Raw genomic sequence first — 22,544 nt, forward strand, 5'->3', positions numbered from 1 at the left:
TACATGCTGTCTCTCTCTCCCATACACACACACATGCAGGCTCTAATTCTCACATGCTGTCTCTTTCTCAGACACACACACATACTCAGGCTCTCATTCTCAAAAGCTGTCTCCATCACACATATACATACACTCACATGCTCTCTCACACACCAACTCTCACTCTCTATTGCTCTCTCATACATACACAATGTATCTCTTTCACATGCTGCCTCTCTTACTCTCACATGCTGTCTCACACAAACACACAGGATCTCACTCTCATATGATGTCTCACATACTCACAAAGGCTCATATGCTGTCTCTACGATCATACAGGCTATCACTCCCATACACAGTCTCTCAACTCACTCTCACAAACACACACTCTACACGGCCTTACCTCTTAGCCTCCTCTTCGTGGGTCACCGCAGGATAGGCTCTGTGGTGGCCCTGATTTTCTCGGGCCACTGCAAGGTGGGATCCACAGCAGCAGCTACTGTTCTTCTGCACGCAGCCAATGCTCCTCCTCCTTTCTGCCCACTCATCTCCAGCAATATTTTTCTTCCGGGTCTGCACAGGTAGGAAAGAGGAGGGGCACCTGGACTGAATTTTTCTTCGGGCTGTGTGAGATGAGCTCATCATGGCCCTGCCGATCAAAGTGTCCCCCCCCCCCCCCCCCCCTTGGAACGAAACTGCTTTCTGCTTTTTCTTCCACCAGTGGACCCGATCTACCGGTGGCAGAAAAAGCAAAAAATCTTCCGTCGTCGGTGGGATTGGGTCCACCGGCAGCAACACAGGCCTCTCCCTGCACCCGACGCTGCCCCACCGGGTATGCTGCCCCGTGCAATTGCACGATTTGCTTACCCAGTGGTGCCGGGCCTGCACAAGAGTCAGACTTTGTGACTGTGGGTGGAGATCTAGGCTGAGGATTTTAGGAGCCCAATTATAAAATCCAACGTGGGACTCCAGGAAAGCCTGTGTCTGCCTTTGATTTTATAGTATGTGTAGATGGATTCCTCATTATCATCAGCTAAACATTGGGCCAGATGTGGCAAAAGATTTTTTCCATTCTGTGTCCAGGGGAAGATCTGCTTAGTACACCTGGCCCATTCTGTCTTTGCTCCTGGTTAGATAGAACATACAGTTCTGAGATATTGAAATCTCTCACATGTGGAAAGGTCTCTAAAGCAGGCAAGGAGAACAGTTCTTCCTCTCAGTTCTTCAGGCATTTCCAAGCTGAGGTTTAAGACTGGTTACAGGCAGCTGTGTGCCAATCTGCTTCTCTTCACAATCCATCTTCAGCTAGGATTTGCTGGCGGCTGATATGTCTCCTGTCTATGTACCTTTATCTTACCATCAGTTCCACCCTCTTCCTACATATTGAAATTCTGTGTGCCTTCTGCCAGATCCCTTTCCAATTCTTTACAGTGAGATCCAATTGTAGGTCACTATTCCGTGCCCTTATCAGTCCGAGAAAGGGCTTCTTGGCCACCAAGCAACTTAAAATGGCCTTGTATAGTTGAGATAGTCCTCTCCTTGGAATGATTTCCTGGAGGAAGACCTTCTCAATCAAAGAGGGTGGTGTTGGCTCCCATCCACGTTCCCTAAGATGGTCAAGCACCTCCAGTAGTCTATCATAAAATCCCCGTGAGACCTCAACCACAAAATCCTCCCACTGAGAAGAGTTTACAGTCAACACCCTCCTCCTGCCATGTTTCCCCCACAAACTTTAAAGCCAGTCTCCACCAACCCGTTGCCTCTGCACAAAAAGTATGCAAAGATAACGGATTACCAGATTATGTTGGAGAGGTTGTGGGATGGAAAGATCCTATTTGCATGTCCGGTGAGAGTGTCCGTTGGTTGCCACTTTCTGGGAATCTGTTAATGAGCTACTGGAACAAATGGTGGGAGCTCCTGTGTCTCTCACACCCATTGTTGGGGAAATGGGAATCCAGTTGATTGCCCACAGCTAAATGACATTGACTCTCCATTTGCTATATGCTGGCAGTTTTACAGTCTCTTCAATGTGGAAGTGCACCCCATCCCTTGAACTGTGGCATAAGCAAGTACTTGCTCTGGCAAATATAGAAAAGCTTACTTTTATGTGGAAACATAATTTGGCTATATATGAGAAGATTTGGGAAGTTTTTGGACTTATTGGAATAATGTATCCCGAGGGAATACTGACATTTGGAATTTGCCTGCTTTGCTATTTCTTGATTATATAATATCGTATTATATAGCCCTGTAATATTGTCAGTAGATACCTCCTAAGACTAGTGGCTCACTTGATAATGTATTGAATTTCTGATTGTGCTATGAATTTCCTTGATAAATAACAAGTATAAGAAAAAGTCCTTGGCACTGGGTATTAGTCTGATAAATGAAGGAACTGAATTCCAAATAATGGGACCATAATTGAGAAAGCTCGATATTGCATAAGTCAGGGAGATGGTATTTCAAGTAAACATTGCCTTGATGATCTTAGGTTTCGAGAAGGGACATGGAAGTGCAAGGTTAAAAACAACCAAGGACTGGTAATATTGTGTATCAAATAGTGTATAATGGATAGTATTTTATAAATTATACACCATTGGTACATGTCAGAATAAAACTATTTCTAGCCACATGTGATGTGCTTGAGGGGTCTGGGTTAACTTGGGGGAGTGCAAGTGCAGGCTAAAGAACCAGGGGAGGGAGGGGTCTTGATAATAGGTTGAAATCTTCTGCTCAGTGTGCAGCAGCAGCAGCCAAGAAAGCAAATAGAATGCTAGGAATTATTAGGAAAGGAATGGAGAATAAAACAGAGAATATCATAATGCCTCTGTATCTCTCCATGATGCAACCTTATTTTGAGTATTGTGTTCAGTTCTGGTCACCACATCTCAAGAAAGATACAGCAGAATTTGAAAAGGTACAGAGAAGGGCAACCAAGATGATAAAGGGAACGGAATAATTCCCCTATGAAAAAAAGGCTAAAGAGGTTAGGACTTTTCAGCTTGGAGAAGAGACAGCTGAGGGGCAATATGATAGAGGTTTATAAAATAATGAGTGGAATGGAACGAGTAAACGTTAATCAGTTGTTTACTCTTTTAAAAAATATAAAAACTATTCAACACAAAATGAAGTTACGAGGTGATACATTTAAAACTAATAAGAGAAAATATTTTTTTTACTCCATGCCTAATTAAGCTCTGGAATTCATAGTCAGAGGATATGGTGAAAGCTATTAGTGTAGCTGCGTTTTAAAAAGGTTTGACCAAGGTTTGACCAAGTTTCCGGAGGAAAAGTCCATAACCTATTATTAAGGTGGAGTTTCAGACATTCACTGGGATAAGCAGCATGAAATCTATCTACAATCTGTGATCCTGCCAGGTACTTGTGACCTGAATTGGCCACTGTTGGAAATAGGATACTGGGCTAGATGAACCTTTGGTCTGACCCAGTAAGGATCCAACAGAAGAAAATAGGATAAAGCATAAGCGTTGGCAAGTTAAATGTAAGACATTGATAAGACAGGCTAAGAGAGAATTTGAGGCAAAATTCAGAGTAAAAACTTGTTTAAATATATCCGAAGCAGAAAGCCTGCAAGGGAGTCAGTTGGACTGTTAGATGATTGAGGGGTTAAAGGGACACTTAGAGAAGATAAGACCATCGCGGAAAGATTAAACAATTTCTTTGCTTTGGTGTTTACTGAAGAGGATGTTGCGGAGATACACATTCCGGAGAAGGTGTTCATGGGTAATGATTCAGATGGACTGAACCAAATCACAGTGAACCTAGAAGATATGGTAGTGTTGTAACCATCGCTGCCCAACGTCTTCACTCCACCCTCCTTACCTCTTTGGCGACTCCCTCCTGGGTTGATGGAAGTTTGGCTGCCGCGGCGTCATCTTGCCGACTTCCTCCGGCGTCCCCGGACCGGCTAGACGCTGCCTTCTGCCATGTTCTCCTGAGGCCTAAGGGCGCGCGCGCGGCATGGCCCCGACTCAAGACCAGCAGTGGCGCGAACCTCAGGGGTGTCCCCCTGAGATGACATCATCATCTTCGGATATTTAAAGGTCTTTCATTTTGCTAACTAATCGAGTTAGCAAAGGGTTTCCTACCTAACTGCCTTCAGGTATCGCTGCGGATGGGATTCACTCTCCGCGTACCTTGCTACTCTGCCTCCTTGTACCTTGCTACTCTGCCTCCTCAGACTTTACCAGGGGTACCTGCTCCTCGGGGGCCTCGCTCTCTCTTTTACTTTTCAGGTCGCAGTCTGGAACCGGTACTCGCTCCTTGAGGGCCCACGTTCCTGGACCTGCTACTGAATATAACTTCTGCCAGGAAGTCACCGCTGCCCACAACACCAGTGAGTTACCATCTCTCTCTCAGAGCTTTCCTTGGAACCAGGTACTCGCTCCTCGAGTGCCTACTTCATTCCAGCTCCTGAGCTGTTCTAAGAGATCACAGTGTGAGTGTTACCATCAAGGTTCTGTTCCTGAACTCTGCATACTCTGCCTACTCACTATCTCAGTTTCTCTACAGCTCAGCCTTCCTGGGATTGCTGTTCCAGTGCCTGAGGGACTACAGCCCAGCCAGGCTATTCCAGCTCACTACTGCCACCTCTGGTGGTTCTCAAAAACTGTTTAATAAAAGAACTTGTGTGTGTCTGTCTCCCGACTCTGAGCCTGACCGGTGGTCCCTCTCGGGATCTTCCCTCGAGGGTGTGGTCAGCTGCCACCGGACCAAGGAACCACCCACAACTATCACAATATGTATATATATATATATATATATATATATATATATATATATATATCAAATAAATAAATAAATAAAATATACCAGGGTTGTATGCTGATCAGTAGGATAAATTCGGGTATAGAGAGAAAGGTCATATTTGTGGGAGGCCTCATGAGAGGCTTCTAGGAAAAGTAAGTCATGGGATAGGTGGCAATGTCCTTTTGTGGATTACAAACTGGTTAAAAGACAGGAAACAGAGTAGGATTAAATGGACAATTTTCTCAGTGGAGGGGTGTGAGTAGTGGAGTGCCTCAGGGATCTGTATTGGGACCCTTACTTTTCAATATATTTATAAATGACCTGGAAAGGAATACGATGAGTGAGGTAATCAAATGTGCAGATGATACAAAATTATTCAGAGTAGTTAAATCACAAGTGCATTGTGATAAATTGCAGGAAGGCCTTATGAGACTGGAAAACTAGGCATCCAAATGGCAGATGAAATTTAATGTGGACAAGTGCAAGGTGATGCATATAGGGAAAAATAACCCATGTTATAGTAGTTACACAATGTTCCATATTAAGAGCTACTACCCAAAAAAGAGATCTAGGCATCATAGTGGATAACATATTGAAATCGTCGGTTCAGTGTGCTGCGGGAGTCAAAAAAGCAAACAGAGTGTTGGGAATTATTAGGAAGGGAATGGTGAATAAAACGGAAAATGTCATAGTGCCTCTATCGCTCCATGGTGAGACCACACCTTTAATACTGTGTACAATTCTGATTGCCGCATCTCAAAAAAGATATAGTTGTGATGGAGAAGGTACAGAGAAGGGCGACTAAAATGATAAAGGAGATGGAACTGCCCCCCCTATAAGGAAAGACTAAAGAGGTTAGGAATGTTCAGCTTGGAGAAGAGACGGCTGAGGGGGGATATGATAGAGATATTTAAAATCATGAGAGGTCTAGAATGGGTAAATGTGAATCGGTTATTTACTCTTTCGGATAATAGAAGGACTAGGGGGCACTCCATGAAGTTAGCATGTGGCACATTTAAAACTAATCGGAGAAAGTTCTTTTTTACTCAACGCACAATTAAACTCTGAAATTTGTTGCCAGGGGATGTGGTTAGTGCAGTTAGTGTAGCTGGTTTTAAAAAAAGGATTGGATAAGTTCTTGGAGGAGAAGTCCATTATCTGCTATTAATTAAGTTGACTTAGAAAATAGCCACTGCTATTACTAGCAACAGTAGCATGGGATAGACTTAGTTTTTGGGTACTTGCCAGGTTCTCATGGCCTGGATTGGCCACTATTGGAAACAGGATGCTGGGCTTGATGGATCCTTAGTCTGGCCCAGTATGGCATGTTCTTTTGTTCTGATATCCTTATGATCTAACTATGATCTAACTTCTCCCTAGAGTTCAGTCTAACTACATCATAATAGCCGCCAATCACTTTTGCCTCCAAAACCTTGTCCAAGTTACATCTTAAGTTATTTATTGCTGTACCTATGACTATCTCTACTAGCAAAATGTTACAATTCCCCTACTCTTTATTGCAAAGAATCCCTTTCACTGAAGATGGTAACATCTCCCACCCCTTACACACAGAGATTGTTGTAAGTTTCCCCAAGCTAAAAAAAAACCTACCAGATTACCAGATGTACTAAGTGTGATATGGGGTATAATGTTCAGCTCCAGTCTTGGGCACCAGGAGGCACCTGGGGAAATAAAAAAAAATGTTCACTGTTGCTGTTCAGACTAGATAGTTGAAGTTCTCTGGGATAGGGCCTAGTCGTTACGATGCTGCTTGCAAGCCTAGCGCAGCTCTCACCTCCGACGCAGCCTGAGCACCGCTGCCTGTTCTTTGTGGCAGGCAGAGCCGCCACCGCCACCGCTGCCATCTCCGGTGCAGCCGGAACGCCGCCACCATCTGTTCCCCTCAGCCTGGAGGCCACTGCCGATGTCCTTCTCTCGTGGCCCTAGTGCCGCTGTCAACAAGTTTCTTCATGGTGTGGAGCCGCCGACATGTGGGCCCTGTGCCGCCTTGATCTTCGCGGCATGGATGCTGCCGCCTCTGTCCCTGGTTCTGGCGTCTCTCTCTAGGCGCGTGGCTTTACCTCTTCCGATTTTTTAAAGGGCCCATGGTGGGAAAAGCCCCGCGGGCCCGCCTGATGACGTCATCTGGGAGTCTTCTCTTCAGCCCTATAAAAGGGCTCCTCATCAGTCCCTCATCGCGTTCGCAAGGAGCCAGTTTGCTCCTGGATTCCTCGTCTGCTCCAGCTCTTCGTTCCAGGAGGTTCAAAGGTCCATCTTCGCTTCTTCAAGGTCCTCTGTTTTTCATGGGAGCTCCCTTGTCTTCGTCCATGGTTCCTGGTCTATCATCGGATCCTGCGTCCTCGTCCATTCTGATGTTCCTGTCTCCAGATGTTCCTGACATTCCTGATGTTTCACGTTCCAGTCCTGATCCTGATGTGCTCGTCTGCAGAACTTCGTCCTGCTTCCATGTTTCCTACTTGTCCACCTTTCCTGGGGTGCCACCGTCATGGTTCGTGACCAGCCCATGGGGGGCTGTGTAGGGCGCTTCGTGGCACAAGGCCTGTCTTCACGTCTGCAGCACAAGTCTCCAGAAGGCCCCTTGTTTTTAATTCTGAGGTCTGTTCCTGAATCCCGAGTCTTGAATCCTGTTCCCGATCTTTGGAGTACCTTGTTCCTGCTTTCGTTCTCAAGCCAGACCCTGCTCTGCTTCAGCGTGGTCCGCAACCAGCCACGGGCGGCTGTGTAGGGCACGGCTCAGTGCAGGCCTCTCCTGAATCTTTGACATGTTTCCAGTCCCAAGTCTCCACTTCCTCGCCTGAAGTCTGCTTTGCTTCCAGCATGGTCTGCGACCAGCCATGGTCGCAGACCAGCTGGACCATGTGTAGGGTGCGCTGTGGTGCAGTATTCACTCTGTACTAGTGCCTGTATCCTGAAACCTTGTCTGAGTCTTCCAAGAATCCTGAAACCTTGTCCAAGTCTTCCAAGTATTCTGAATCCTTGTCCGAGTCTTCCAAGTATCCTGAAACCTCGACCTAGTCTCCAAGTGCCTTGTCTCGTCCAAGTCTCCAAGTTACGTCTCGTCCAAGTCTCCATGTGCCATCGCCTGTCCTCGACCTCTGTCCGTCCTGTCGCACCTGCCATTTCCAGGCGGTGGGTCCAAAAGGGTTATCGAGTGGCTGGAGGGCTACCCAAAAGACCAGCATGGCATCATTGGGTCTCTTCTGGAACGTTTGGGTTCGGCAAGGTCAGGGTTCGAAGTCTCTAGCCTGTTTGCCCGTGCTCGAATGCACCTCGCCTGCCTCGGTGCTTCTCTGGAGCTCGCCCTCTGGGGCCGTGCTGTGGTCTAAGAGCACACTATCTCCCCAGAGTCAGGGCCGCTCCCTAGCGCTCCCGCAACACTAGTTTTACTTAATCAGTACATAACTTGTAGAACATGATACGGAGGGCTAAATTTTTAGCTACCTGGACAAAAAAAAACTATAATTGAAACTTCTCTCCCCCCATCTAACCAGCTAAATTTTACCTGGGTAAAAAGGGGGTTGGCAGAGAGCATTCCAGGGGTGGGGGCTTAAGTTTAGTCTAATAGCACTGAGATATTAACCACTACTTGGCTAAACTTAGCCAAGTAAGGGCCTGGTTTGCGAAAGCTTTTCTCCTATCCTGTGTGCATGGGAAAAATGCTTAGTAAGTGAGGCCCTAAGTCTGCTCGGAAAAAACACTGCCTTAAATTGACTTGGGTGACTTTATGTGAATGACGTTTGAGGAGTATATTCAGCAGCAGAATTGTCTGGGTTAAGTTCCACTAAATGTTTCACCTAAAGTTATCCAGGGAAATTCCTTCTCCTCAAGCTGATAAAAATAGACTTCAGGGTGTCAGAAATTTGCCTCAGATACAGTTTCCAGCCCACAGCGAGCCTTCTGGTCCATGCAAGACAGAAGGTGAAGTGCAGCCCTCCTTCACTGCCTCAGTTCTGCTTATCCCGTGTTCTGGCCTGGCCGGCTTAGACCCAGGACAGCAAACCCAAGCTGCACACGCAGGATCAGGCGGCACAAGTGTGCAAACTCATTTAAACTTTGGGGCCTGAAGCCGAGCAAAGGCATTTGTTTTCCAGACTGGAGAAAGACAGGAACAGGTGCGAGAAGATCCTGGAAAAGTATGCAACCTTAACCGGGGCACATAAGATAAAACCAGAAACAAAGGGGTCGTCTTCTCCTTCTTTAGCACTGGTGAATGAGTTCAAAACCTTGATCATGTTAGCTGTTGAAAAGGACTGGGCGCATTGGAGGTTTTTTGGTTTTTTTTTTTGGGGGGGGGGGGGGGGGCCGTCCCTTATTAGACATGGAAAAATTCAATGTTCTCCTCTGTGAATCTATCTGGTGTTCCTCTCCCCTCCCCCAAGGGGGGGGTGTCTCAATCTCACTGATAGTTACTAGACCCAAACCCTGAGATTAAGGAGAGTTGTCCTCACACAGATTAGTGGGTCCAACCAAGTTGAAATTTATTTATAGACCAAAGGGGGGGAAAACAAAAACAATCTATTATGAGACACCAGAAAAAAACAAAACAAAACAGCAGTCACAGATTCCACAGCACGGAAAACATACCAGGCAAAAGGAACCCCCCCCCCCCCCCCCCTAGTGCAGTCAGCTCAAAATTCTAGGAAAAATATCCTAGATTTATCTAAGTGACGTACAAAAACTGGGAAAAACAGTGGTCCCTCATACTCCTCTGGCAAGGCGAAACTTCCATCAGCAGATGAGTCCTCCTATGAAAGGTTCACCTCGTCACCTCTTTGTGCGGCTCCCCCGACAGTGCATGGATCTTAGCTGCTGGGTCCAGCTTCTCCTTGCCTTTGCTACTGATCAGTCGTCTTTTGAAGGTAATTCGTTTTTTTGTTGCTAGTCGCTGAAATATTAATAATGGAAAGTGACTTTAATCCTATCCCTGTTATCATGGGACAGGGTGGTTATTCAGGAGTGCACTTCCTATCCTGTTCTAACATTAACGGTAATGTTTCATTATTGACTATTGCCCCTTATCGGTCTGTCTCATCAATGCAAGATCTATTAAGAGCAGACTAGAAAAAGTGTACCATGTTTTTTTAATAGATGAGCAGCCGGACCCTTATGTGTATGTAACAGAATCTTGGTTACTTGACTCTGTTTTTTCACAATTTTGTCCTTCCAATTATGACTTTGTTTTCTAAGCCAGAAGAGGAGATGGTTTACTAATTATAAGTAAAAAAAAAAAAAACCAAACAAACATCTAGGCTTAAGCCTGTGTTCAATAGACGTAGATGCTCCACATGAAGTTTTATACTTAATAAAGATTGGGGAGTTGGCCTTTTTTACTGCCCTCCAGGTCAGTTAACTAGCAACTATACTCCAGTTACAGATGCTCTGTTAGAAATTAAACAAGAATTGAACATCATGGCTCTGGGAGATTTTAATCTCCATGTTGACGTAACCCCATTCTCCTATTCATGCTAAGGCTTTCTATCTGCAAAGCATGCGCTGGGCTGGGAACAAAAGGTACATGACCCAATGCATCATCATGGTCACACGCTAGGTTTGTGTTGGTTTTTATTTTTAAGCAGAAAAATAACTGGCCTGTATTTCTCTGGTTTTAGCTGCAGAGAAACACCTTGGAGAGATTATTATTTACTCATATGTAACATAGTTGTTCCTAAGTTGCAGTCTCAGTTTAATCAGAAATCGTCTATTTTTCTGAAGAGGTCCTGTATTGATACCAATGTTACGTGATGATCTATGGGCCCCTCAAATTGCAAAAAAATTGATATTCAGGATGTTACAGAGGCTGTTAATTTTTGGAACAGTTCTCTTATGTCCACCATTGAAGCTATTCCTCTGTTCAAAAAATGTTAAAATTAGAAGATCTATTTGAGCTCCTTGGTTTACTCAAGATTTTTAAAAATTTAAAATCAGACTTGCGTATAGGCTTGAACAAAGTTTGCGTAAGAATCGTCGGGAAGGTGATAGTTTCTTATAATCTTGCTTTGAACAAATATAGAGAAAAAATTATTCATGCTAAAAAAAATGTATATTTGTACATCTATTCACATATCTGAGAACCTTTCATTTCCTGTCACCCTGAGATTGTCGGGGGGGGGGGGGGTTTGATAGCACCATGCACACAAACTTTCTCACAATAGCACACTCACATGTTCATTCACACACATACATGCACTTTCTCACATACACATACACTTCTCGCCCTCTATCATATACATGCACTCCTCTCCCTTTTCCACAAAATATGCACACTATCTTCTCTCCTTCCACGCACATACATACACCCATACACACATGCACTCACTCCTCTCCATTTTTCACCCACACCCACACACATACACACTTCTCTCCCTCTATCATACGCATACATGCACTCACATACACCTGCACATTCCCTTCTCTCCTTCTTCCACACACATACTGTTACGGGCCCGGGCCATGCCCCGGTCCCTCTACCTTCCTCAGGGCCGGCCCGGGCCGCTGGAACCTCTCTTCGGCTGGCAAGGAACGGCCTAGCCTCTGCCATGGTGTTCCCTCCTCGAGGGAGACATCGTCGATCCTCCGTGCTTGGCCCTGCCCTCTAGACGCACGCGCGCGCAAGGGCTCTAGATTTAAAGGGCCCAGCGCGGGAAGGTGGAGGACAGCCCACAGATGACGTCAGACGCTGCAGGGATATTTAAACCCTGCTTCCACCTCTATGCCTTGCCTTGTAACAAGGTTCACTCTTTAATTAGAGTCACTAGTTGCTACTTCGGCTTCTGACTACTGGCTTCTGACTTCGGCTTCCGACTACTGGCTTCTGACTTCGGCTCGTCCACTGGCTTCTGATTCCGGCTTTCGTCCACTGGTTCCTGACTCCGGCTCTCACCCAGGAGGCCTCTCCTAAGTCCAAGCAGCTCGGGTCCTCACGAGCTCCTCTCGGGGGGACTGCGGGCTTCCAGTGGTGAAATTCCAGTTGGCCTCCTGGCTTCAGCTCTACTCTTCACTATCCTCTGGAACTCCTCTTCAGACACCGACCCACAGGAGATAGCACATAAGTCCAAGCGGCTCGGGTCCTCACAGGCTCCTCCTGGAGGGACCTCGGGCTTCCGGTGGTGAAGATCCCTCCGGTCTCCTGTCTTGACCCGCCTCCCGGCTTCGACTTCCACTGTGGGCCAGCCAACTCAAGGCTCCACGAATCCAACAGTTTGCAAAGCCGTGGACCTGGCGGACGTGGCAGGCTTAAAGGCCATCCCCGGAATTGCCCAACGTTTGCAGCAACAGCAAGTCTGCCTTGATGCTCTGATGGTGACTGTAGACAGACTGGCCAATCGTATTGATGGAACACCTGCACTCATACCTCCTGTGCCAATTGCAGCGGCCAATCCTGAACCAGCGATGCCCAACAGCTGCCGGCACCATCACGGTACTTGGGGGAAGCGAAGTACTGCTGCGGATTCCTCAATCAGTGTTTCATACGATTCAATCTGCTGCCTTCCCAGTTTTCGACAGATCAGATTAAGACCAGTTATATTATCTCTTTGCTGGATGGGAAGCCCCTGGCCTGGGCCTCTCTGCTATGGGTGCGTAAAGATCCCCTTCTAGGGAATCTGGAACAGTTTGTCTCGGCCTTTTGACATATCTTCAATGAGCCTTCTCGCAGGCCCACTGCCACTTCTGAGTTACTTCAGCTACGCCAAGGCAACTGGTCCTTTGCCGAGTATGCGGTGGAATTCCGCACCCTGGCAGCCGAGCTAGACTGGAGGGACGACAGCCTCCACGGCATATTCTTGGAAGTTATCTCTTCAAGACTCCAATATGAGCTAGCAGCGAGGGATCTCCCGGATGACCTGAACAGCCTGATTGATCTGGCTGGACGGGTGGATCGCCATATCAAACACCAGTTTTGGGAAGGCAGGTCTGGTCTTAAACCCAGTAACTCTGGGCCTACATTTCCCCGACCGGTACCTTCCTCCTCTTCCTCTCCCAGAGACCAGGACGTAGAGCCTATGCAGTTGGGTCGAGGTCCAATCTTGCAGGAAGAGAGAAGATGGTGCTGCGCTCATGGTCTGTGCCTATATTGCAGTGGCAAGGGGCACTTCCTAGCCCGATGTGGTGAGCGGCCGGGAAACGCCAGAACCTAGGGATCATTGGGGAGCTGACCCTAGGTAATACATGTACCGCCTCCTCATGTACTGTACCAGTTACTCTCGTCTACCCCGGGGGTACATTTGATACGCTGGCTTTGGTCGACTCCGGAGCCGGAGGGAATTTCATCCTCGCAGACCTCATCCAGCAGTTGCAGATTGGGGTCCAACCCCAAATCTGTCCTATCCGGGTATCTTCTATTCACAGTACTCTCCTTCCGGGAAGTATTACTACCCGCACCAAGCCCTTGGTTCTTCGCACCGGCCTCCTGCACGTGGAAGAGATCTCTTTCCTTATACTGGAGAAATCCATGCATCCCATCATCTTGGGCTTACCCTGGCTGCAGAAACACTCCCCAGTCATACACTGTGATTCTCTTCAGATCGCATCTTGGGGCCCTTCTTGTTTTGACTCCTGCCTGACGAATATTCCTCGTCCCAGTGTGCCCCTCTTGACCACACCCATGGCACTGCCGCCACAGTACCAAGACTATGAAGATGTCTTTTCTAAGGAGAAAGCTGAACGTCTCCTGGAATACCGGCCCTTTGACTGTGCCATAAACCTGTTTCCTGGCACCACGCCTCCCAGGAGGCGGGTTTATCCTTGTCGCTTCCAGAAACTCAGGCCATGTCTTCATATATTCAAGAGAATTTGGACAGAGGTTTCATTCGGCCCTCTAACTCCCCTGCCGGGGCTGGGTTCTTCTTTGTGGCCAAGGGTGGGTCGCTCCGACCCTGCATCGATTACCGCGGCCTCAACGCCATCATGCGACAGGACAGGTACCCTTTGCCTCTGATTCCAGAGTTACTAGACCGGCTGCAAGGAGCAAAGGTCTTTACCAAGTTGGACCTCCGGGGTGCCTACAATTTGGTATGGATATGACCCGGCGACGAATGGAAGACCACCTTCAATACTAGAGACGGGCACTACGACTATTTGGTCATGCCCTTTGGCTTGTGCAATGCCCCTGCAGTCTTTCAAAACCTCATGAATGAGGTCTTGAGGGATATGTTGCATACCTCGGTTATAGGGTACCTCGATGATGTGTTGGTATATTCTAAGGATTTGCCCATGTACCGTGTGCAAGTGAGGCAAGTACTACAGAAACTTCGGGACAATCATCTCTTTGCCAAGTTACAGAAGTGCCAGTTCGAGCAGGAATCCTTGCCATTCCTCGAATATATATAGTCTCATCCACGGGCTTCCATATGGAATCTGATAAAGTGGCAGCCATTCGGGATTGGCCACAGCCGGTAGGGGTCAAGGCCCTACAACGCTTCCTGGGCTCTGCCAATTTCTATCGCCAGTTCATACCCCATTACTCCCGGATGGTGGCACTGCTTATTTATTTATTTAAAACTTCTTCTATACCATCGTTAAGTTAGATAACCATCACGACGGTTTACAGAAAGGCACGATAATGAAAATTAAGTGTGGTATAGATTACAAATTAATCATATACCATCATAGTATGGTAACAATTTAGTAAAATAAACTATGTGTTTAAGTTAAGCCTGTTTGTTAGGAAATTATTAGGTGGTTTGAATTTAACATTAATATGCATTTGTAGGTTAAAAGTAACAACTGCTTGCTTGGTGCCGATGTGAAGAATTGGTCCCAGACGGCAATAAATGCGTTCCAGAGGCTGAAGGAAGCCTTTCTCCTTGATGTCTGTCTCCACCATCCAAATCCACAGCGTCAGTTCATCGTGGAGGTAGACGCATCTGATTTTGCGGTAGGGGCTGTCTTGAGCCAGTTATCCACGAAAGGCAAACCCCTACCATGTTCTTATTATTTCCGGAAATTCTCTCCAGCGGAGAGAAATTATAGTATCGGCGATAAGGAGCTCCTGGCCATCAAGCTCGCGCTGGAGGAGTGGCGGCAATGGCTGGAGGGGGCTCAATACCCCGTGATCATCTATATGGATCACAAGAACCTGGAATCCTTGTGCTGAGCCCAACACCTTAATTCTCGACAAGCCCGTTGGCCGCTCTTCTTTAGCCGGTTCAATTTCCTCCTCCAGTACAGGCCAGCCTCCAAGAACATTAGAGCGGACGCCCTCTCACGCATAGCTGAAACAGAGGATACCCCGGATCCGCCCCATTATATCCTCAATCCAGCCAAAGTCCTTCTTGCAGTTTCAGAGGTGGTTCCTATAGGTAAGACGGTCATACCCGCTCGCCTGTCCAAGAAGGTGTTGTCATGGGCTCATGACTCCTTGAGCGCAGGGCATTCAGGGGTCGCTCGAACTTTGGATCTGCTGACCAAATATTACTGTCGGCCTTAGGTAAGGAGAGATGTTCGTCTTTATGTCAACTCCTGCCCGACTGTGCTTGACAAAAGACGCCGACGGGTCGCCCGTGGCGGCTCCTTCAACCATTACCTATCCCCACCGAACCATGGACCCATTTGTCCACCGACTTCATCGTGGACTTGCCACCTTCAGAAGGGAAAAGAGTGATATGGGTCACGCTCGACAGGTTTTCGACGATGACCCACTTTGTCCCCCTCACTAAGTTAACAATGGCACCTGAGCTCGCTAGCCTTTTCGCCCAGCACATCTTTCACCTACACGGACTTCCTCTCCATATTGCCTCCGACCGGGGCTCACAGTTCATGGCTAAATATTGGAGAGCACTTTGCAAGAAATTTGGGGTCCAGTTGGACTTCACGACCGCCTTTCATCCCCAAGGTAATGGCCAAGCGGAGTGCACAAACCGGACCTTGAAAGCCTTCCTCCGAGCGTTCGTGGGAGACCTACAAGATGATTGGGTGGATTTACGCCCGTGGGCAGAATTCTCCTACAATCACCATAGGCATTCAGCCACCGGTAGGCCTCCCTTCCAGGTAGTCTATGGGAGACGTCTCCAATCTCCTTTGCCTTTACCATTAGCAGTCCCATCACCAGCCATGCAACTCACAGACCAACAGCTACACCGCCTCCGGGGCTCTACTTGGGAGAAACTTCAACGCACGGCAGTCACGGCAAAGAGGTATATGAACCGTCTGCGACATCCAGCTCCAACATTCCTTCCAGGGGACAAGGTATGGTTAAGTACCAAACACCTTCGCCTGCGGGTTCCTTCGATGTACTTGGCCCCGAGGTACATTGGCCCGGGTATGCTATTCGTGCCACTAGCATTAACTCTAAAGAGTTATTTTATACCAGGGATGGTGAACTCCAATCCTCGAGTGCCACAACCAGGCCAGGTTTTCAGGATATCTACAATGAATATGCATGAGATAGATTTGCATACAATGGAGGCAGTGCATGCAAATCTTTCTCATGCATATTCATTGTAGATATCCTGAAAACCTGGCCTGTTTGTGGCACTCGAGGACTGGAATTCACCATCCCTGTTCTATATAGTCACTAGGCTACCAAATAATAATAATAACTCGCCTCATTCTTCGTTGCACAACTGGATAATTTTGTATTCATTTTTCAAAAGAAAGTTGCCAATATAGCCTGATAACTTTCATGCTTTGCATTGCCAGGTGATCTCAGCTCGAGGAAAATGATTTATCATAGGTTTTGTTTGAGAATGTTACCAGTAATGATATAATTTATATAGTGAAAAAGATGAATCAAACTGTTTGTCCTCTCTCCTCACGCAGTATTACTATTATGAGGGTCCCTTTAACTGGTATAGTAAATATTTCATTAGCATCTGGAATGCTACCTTTATCTTTAAAACAGACTTCCATCCAACCTCTTTACAAAAAAACAAAACAAAACACAAGCCACTGACTCTGATTTAGCAAATTATTAGACTTATCCCATCGATACCTTTCTTAGCTAAAGTCATCAAAGCATCTGTTGTAAAACAGCTCCACTACAAATAATCGGAGGTAAATCAATCAATACCTCCGATTATTTGTAGTAAGGTTCACTGATGTTTTGGAGGACATGCATATTATTGTTTACCGTAAAACAGCTCCAGTCATATTTGAATGAAAACAGCCTATTAGTTAACTTCCAATTCAGTTTCAGGCCTAAATACAGTACTGATACTACTGAACTGCTGTCAAGAACTAGCACTGATGCTTTCTATCATGGATTCGATTGTGGATCAAACTTTTTGTTGGTCTCATTAGACCTTTCTTCCACATTTGATATCCTCGACCATTAGATTTTATGCACCCGCCTGTCCCAAAGCGGAATCAGGGATAACATTATAGATTGGTTTGTCTCATATTTATTTATTTTATTTATTTATTTATTTAGTTAACATTTTTATATACCGAAATTCATGTAGCAATGTTACATATCATTTCAGTTTACATTATAACGTTAAACACTCATGAAAGAGTGCGATTACATCGAACAGGAAGTTGTAACTTGGATCAAGAACTGGGAAAAGATAATAAAATAATCTATAATATAATTATGATATAATATAATTATAATATAATATATTATATATAATAATCTATAAGATAATAATCTATAATAAATAAGATAATAAAATAATCTATTTAATTAATAGATCTCAACAGATTAAGTATGGCCCTTCAACTTCTTCCTAGATTCCGCTAAATGCAGGCATTCCACAGGGTTTGTCTCTTTTGGCCCTGCTATTCCATATTTACCTAAGATCATTGTGTAGACTTTATTCAGGGTTGGGATTACACTAAAATCTATATGCATTTCCTTTCCCTTGTTCGTTTGACCCTAATTCTACCTTAGGATCGCTTTCTATTTTCTTGACTTCCATAAAAACCTGGTTATCCTGTAAGAGATTTTCTCTAAATTTATCCAAAACCAGAATTGTTTTTCTCAGTAAAAATATAGAAAAGCTATTTCCTTGAACTTTTTCTTTTTGAGGGACAAACCAATCCATTTGTGCAACAGGCAGACATTTAGGGGTTATTATTGAATCAAGCCTCTCCTTTAAAATACATACTAACATACTAGTACAACATTTTGTTTGAAACTCTACATGCTAGGTAGATTAAAACCATATTGCGATCTGATGAATTTCTATACTGAAAACATTAATAATGCCCATTGCCCAGTAATGATTATTGTAATTCTTTATACTTGGTCCTGCTTTACTAAAACATAAGGGCTTTACAAATAAATCAAAACTCTGCTGCCAGAATTCTGACTGGGACCTCTAGGAATGCTCACATCACCCCAGAATTAAATTCTCTACCTTGATAACCAGTAGAACCTCAAATTAATTATAAAGTTCTTACACTAATTCATAACGAGCGATTATTCTCCAGTTTGTATTAACTCTCTGCTTGGAATCCACCATCTTGTTAGGAGCCTATGTTCTGAGGGACAATGTCTTCTCAAGGCTCCCAGTCACAAATTAATTAGACTTGCAGAATCAAAGAAGAGATTGTTTTCTTTGGCAGGTGCTATTTTGTGGAATCGGCTTTCTTTCTCTTTACGCAAGTAGGCCTGCAGGAATACAACTGAAAACACATCTATTCAAACAGGTGTTTAATTTATTTTAATTACCCCTGGCTATTACTGACTGCTGTTTTCAAAGATTATATGAATGCTTTAGTTTGTCATAGCTATGCTGTTTTTTTGTTTTCGTAGTCTCTTATTGTTTTTTGGTTTTAATTTCCGTTGATCTATTTTTAGGAATGTTTTATTGGAAGCCACTTAGGACACTGGAAAATGCGGCCTACAATTATTTTAAATAAATAAATACTGACTCATTGTTCCTCCTTGCGGTCCATGTGGAGAAACTAGGCAATAGCACTTAGGAGTACACCCCTAGATCTCCAGCATCCATGACAGTACAGAGACAGAATTTTGGCAACCAGAAATCCTGGATTCAGGGCCGGTGCAAGGGTCTGTATTGCCCTAGGCAGACCCAATGTCACACTGCCCCCAGCCCTCCCCCAAACCCACCATGAGTTGAATGTGCCCCTCTGACAGTGGTCGAGATATAACTATGGTCTCCCTCTTACAATGTGGTCTCTCTGTATGTTATCTGTATTGACCTCACTGTTTTGATTCTGTTTTCTAATTTTGTATATATGATTTTATGTTTTTTATGAGTGTACTTTTCTAAACCCCATTTGATCTAACCCCATTGTATAAGTGGTATACAAACATTTTTAAGTAAGTAAGTAAATAAATAAATAAATAATTAAATATACACCATGTTGCATAAACCTAGGGGCCGATGCAATTATATGCGCTGAAAGTGGGCGCTGACTTTTCAGCACCCGCTTTTTTAATGCACCCATGGCGCCCACAAGGGGGGCGCCATGCAATATGAAAATTAGGGGGTCACGTTAGGAAGGAGGCACTAGGGTCGCTTGCGCAACCTTAGTGCCTCCTTCCTAACGCGACCCGTTGTGGCTGCCGGTTATGAAGACAGATGCCAGTAAACTCGGCCTCGGTTTTCATTACTGGCAGACAGGCAGGCTATGAAAACAGAGGCTGAGTTTACCGGTGTCAGTCTTCATAACTCAGTGGTCTGCCGAGTTTTTTGTTGGGTTTTTTTTACTTTAAAAAAAAAAGTACAGAAAATCAGTTTTTTCTGCTTTTCTGTACTTCTTTTCAATGCGCTCAGCTATTAATGCACATTTATCTTTTTGCATGCGGAGTGAATGAGTAATAGCCTCATTCACATGCATTTGCATGTGATGAGCGCTATCTCATTCACTCCACGTCGGACACGCGTTAAATAGGTGCTAACCCCCTATTGCATGAGGGGGTGGATTAGCGCCTATTTATCCCGCAACCGACTGCGGACTGCATCGGCCCCCTAGTGAGTACTCTGCAAATGCTGCCACCCCTCCTTTCACATTTGCAAAGTGACGCTCTGCCCAATGACGCCGCCCTAGGCAACTGCCTAGCAAGAACGGCCCTGACTAGATTGGAAGGCTCCCACAGAAAAATTTGGCTCCACTGGTACCTCAGCCCCATGTGTGTGTGTGTGTGTGTGTCCTCTTCTCCTTTCTGCACCTCTTTCTAAGTAAAGCACACACACACACACACATATATATATATAGTACATAATGTATATATAGAGAGACCCTTTGTGTCTCCACTACGTGGCCCTAGGTCCACCCTGGGGTTAGTGAGTTTAGGAGAGAGTGCACCTTTCGTAACAGCATCTTCCCTGATAAGCTCCTAGGTGAATAAGGGAAGAGGAGTTTAGGTAGTAGTGTGGCAGGTTGGAGTTTCCATTGGAAGGATCAGGAGCATTTTTGGTGTTCTCTCCAACCTACATCAGGAAAAGAGGCATTGCCCGACCAGCTCCTTCATAGGGCTGGAAGAGAGCATTGAGAGTGAGAGAGTTTATGCCTTTTTTTCCTGAGTTTTTGTGACTGTTTCCCAGCTAAAACCTGGACATGACTGAGAAGGTTTTTTCTTCCAGCCTTAGAAGGCCAGGAGGGTCCTGGGAATCCTGTCACATAGTCCAAGAGGGGATTACAGTGACTTGAAGGTGATGATAGAGACCAAGAGTATTTTTCATGTCTTAGGGGTTTTTTTCTACCTGAATTAGGGAAGGAAGTTTTTTTTTTTCCCATCCTTCCTTACTTTACAGCTGGGAAGAATTAAGAACCGTCTTCTCATTTAGAGGCCTTATCTCCAGGAAGATCTACTGCAATCTGTTTTTGGAGAGGAGCTTGAGAGAGAAAAACAGGAGCTGTGACATCTGGAAAGCCCTAAAGGAGACTTTACCCCGGGACCCAGGACACTGACCAGTTTGGAAGAGCTCGAATGCACTTGGACCTCAGATACTGTGGGGAAGGGAATCCATCTACCAGGATACCCCCAGCCATCTGGGACATTTATCATTCCACAACCTGGAGGGTAAGCCGGGCTCAGGACCCAGCACTGAGGGTAACTTCCATAAAGGTAGAGAGAACTCACACCTGTATTCCAAGAGATGTACAGTATGGATGTACAGTAACTGGCATTCATCTTGGTTATGCAACTTAATTAGTTTGCAACAAAATCACAGTAAACTTTTATTTTGAACACCCCAGCCTGTTTCTTGTCAGTGTACCTGACCCAAAGAGCTATATAGTAATACACAAGGAAGGGATTCCACTCATGCCATGGGCCTTGAAGGTCATTCTTCCCCATCCAATTCTCTGTTAATGTATTCTCTGTTTAATATATTCTTTATTATTTGTTTGTTATTTATTTAACCCCCAGTTTATTTGACCCAAGTTTAATCTCATGTTCGATGTAATTGCACTGCTTTTGGTCATGCCTGTTTAATGTTATAATGTAAACCGAATTGATATGTAACTTTGCTACATGAATTCCGGTATATAAAAATGTTAAATAAATAAATAAATCCATAGATCAAGAACCCACACCCTGAAGCAAAAGGACTAGTGACTGTAACACTGGGACTCAGCCCTGGGACTTTTTATGGCTCTATTAGAATCCAGCCCATACCCTGGGGGTTACTTATATTTAACTCTGTACTCGGGTTCTCCTCTGTGAGTTATGGCATAATTAATACTGGGGCTAAGTCTCTCCCAAATTACTCACTCTTTTTCTTTAGCCCTGGATTTAAAGGATTCTCTGTATGGGAGTGGATAAACCTCCAGGGCCTTGGCTGTAATTTCTTCCAAATGCCAATGAGCAGGCTGGTCCAATTAAACTTTACCGATTAAATAATTCAGACATGAAATATGGCACTTTCTACAAGTCTTTTTCAGGTAATATCCATACAAAAATTAAAAATAATAAATCTGAGGAAGATCACATGATACACTGACGAGGGAGGATGTGATCTCTCGTCGTGGTGCCTATGCCCTCGCTATCTCACTCCATCCCGCGGCTTGCGCCCTCATTTTTTATACCCCCCGGGCCAGTGAGTGATATCCTTGCAGGAGTGCTGTTATCCCTGCGCTCGATGGCAGCCCGGCCGGGGAAAAAGGAGAAAGATAGGGAGAAGGAGAAGGACAAGGCCCGACAGCCTGATCTTTCCCCGGATGACGTGGCGAGCATTGCGGATGTGGGCACATCATTGCAAAACTCTGACACAGCTGACTGCGGCGGTTTTGGCAGCGATCACTCCCGAATTTAAAAAAATTTCAGAGCAACTTCAAGAGCTGAATTCGGGCATGGCGGTGATTGACCGCCGCTTTTCTGAAGTAGAAGCGCGGGTCTCTGAAAATCAAGATGGCCTCCGGGTCGCTCAAACCGACATCGCGGTGCTCAAGATCGCCCTAGAAAAGCAGGCCATGAAGATTGACGACCTGGAGAACCGCTCGCGGCGAGCTAATATAAGGTTGGTGGGGTTGCCAGAGAGTATCGCGGAGCCTACCCTCCCTGAATTCCTTGAGGGCTGGCTCCCCGAGGTGCTGAACCTTACAGGGATCGCAGGCCCCCTCAGGGTGGAAAGAGCCCATCGTCTTGGCCCTAAGCGTGCAGACAATGCGAAGTCCCGGGTGGTGATCGCAAGGATCCTGAACTACGCACATAAAGCGGTGATTCTACACGCACTCCTGCAAGGGCCCAAACCTACCTATGACAACAGGCCTGTTTTAATCTTTCAAGATTTCTCTGCGACGGTTTCGCAGCAGCGCCGGGTGTTAGCCCCTTACTGCGCCCAGTTGTATGAGAGGGGCATTCGCGCGGTTCTGGTATATCCCGCGAAGATGCGGGTTCAGACCGCGGATGGCACCCGCTG

Source organism: Rhinatrema bivittatum, chromosome 3, assembly GCF_901001135.1.
Source record: "Rhinatrema bivittatum chromosome 3, aRhiBiv1.1, whole genome shotgun sequence".
In the NCBI taxonomy this organism is placed as follows: Eukaryota; Metazoa; Chordata; class Amphibia; order Gymnophiona; family Rhinatrematidae; genus Rhinatrema; species Rhinatrema bivittatum.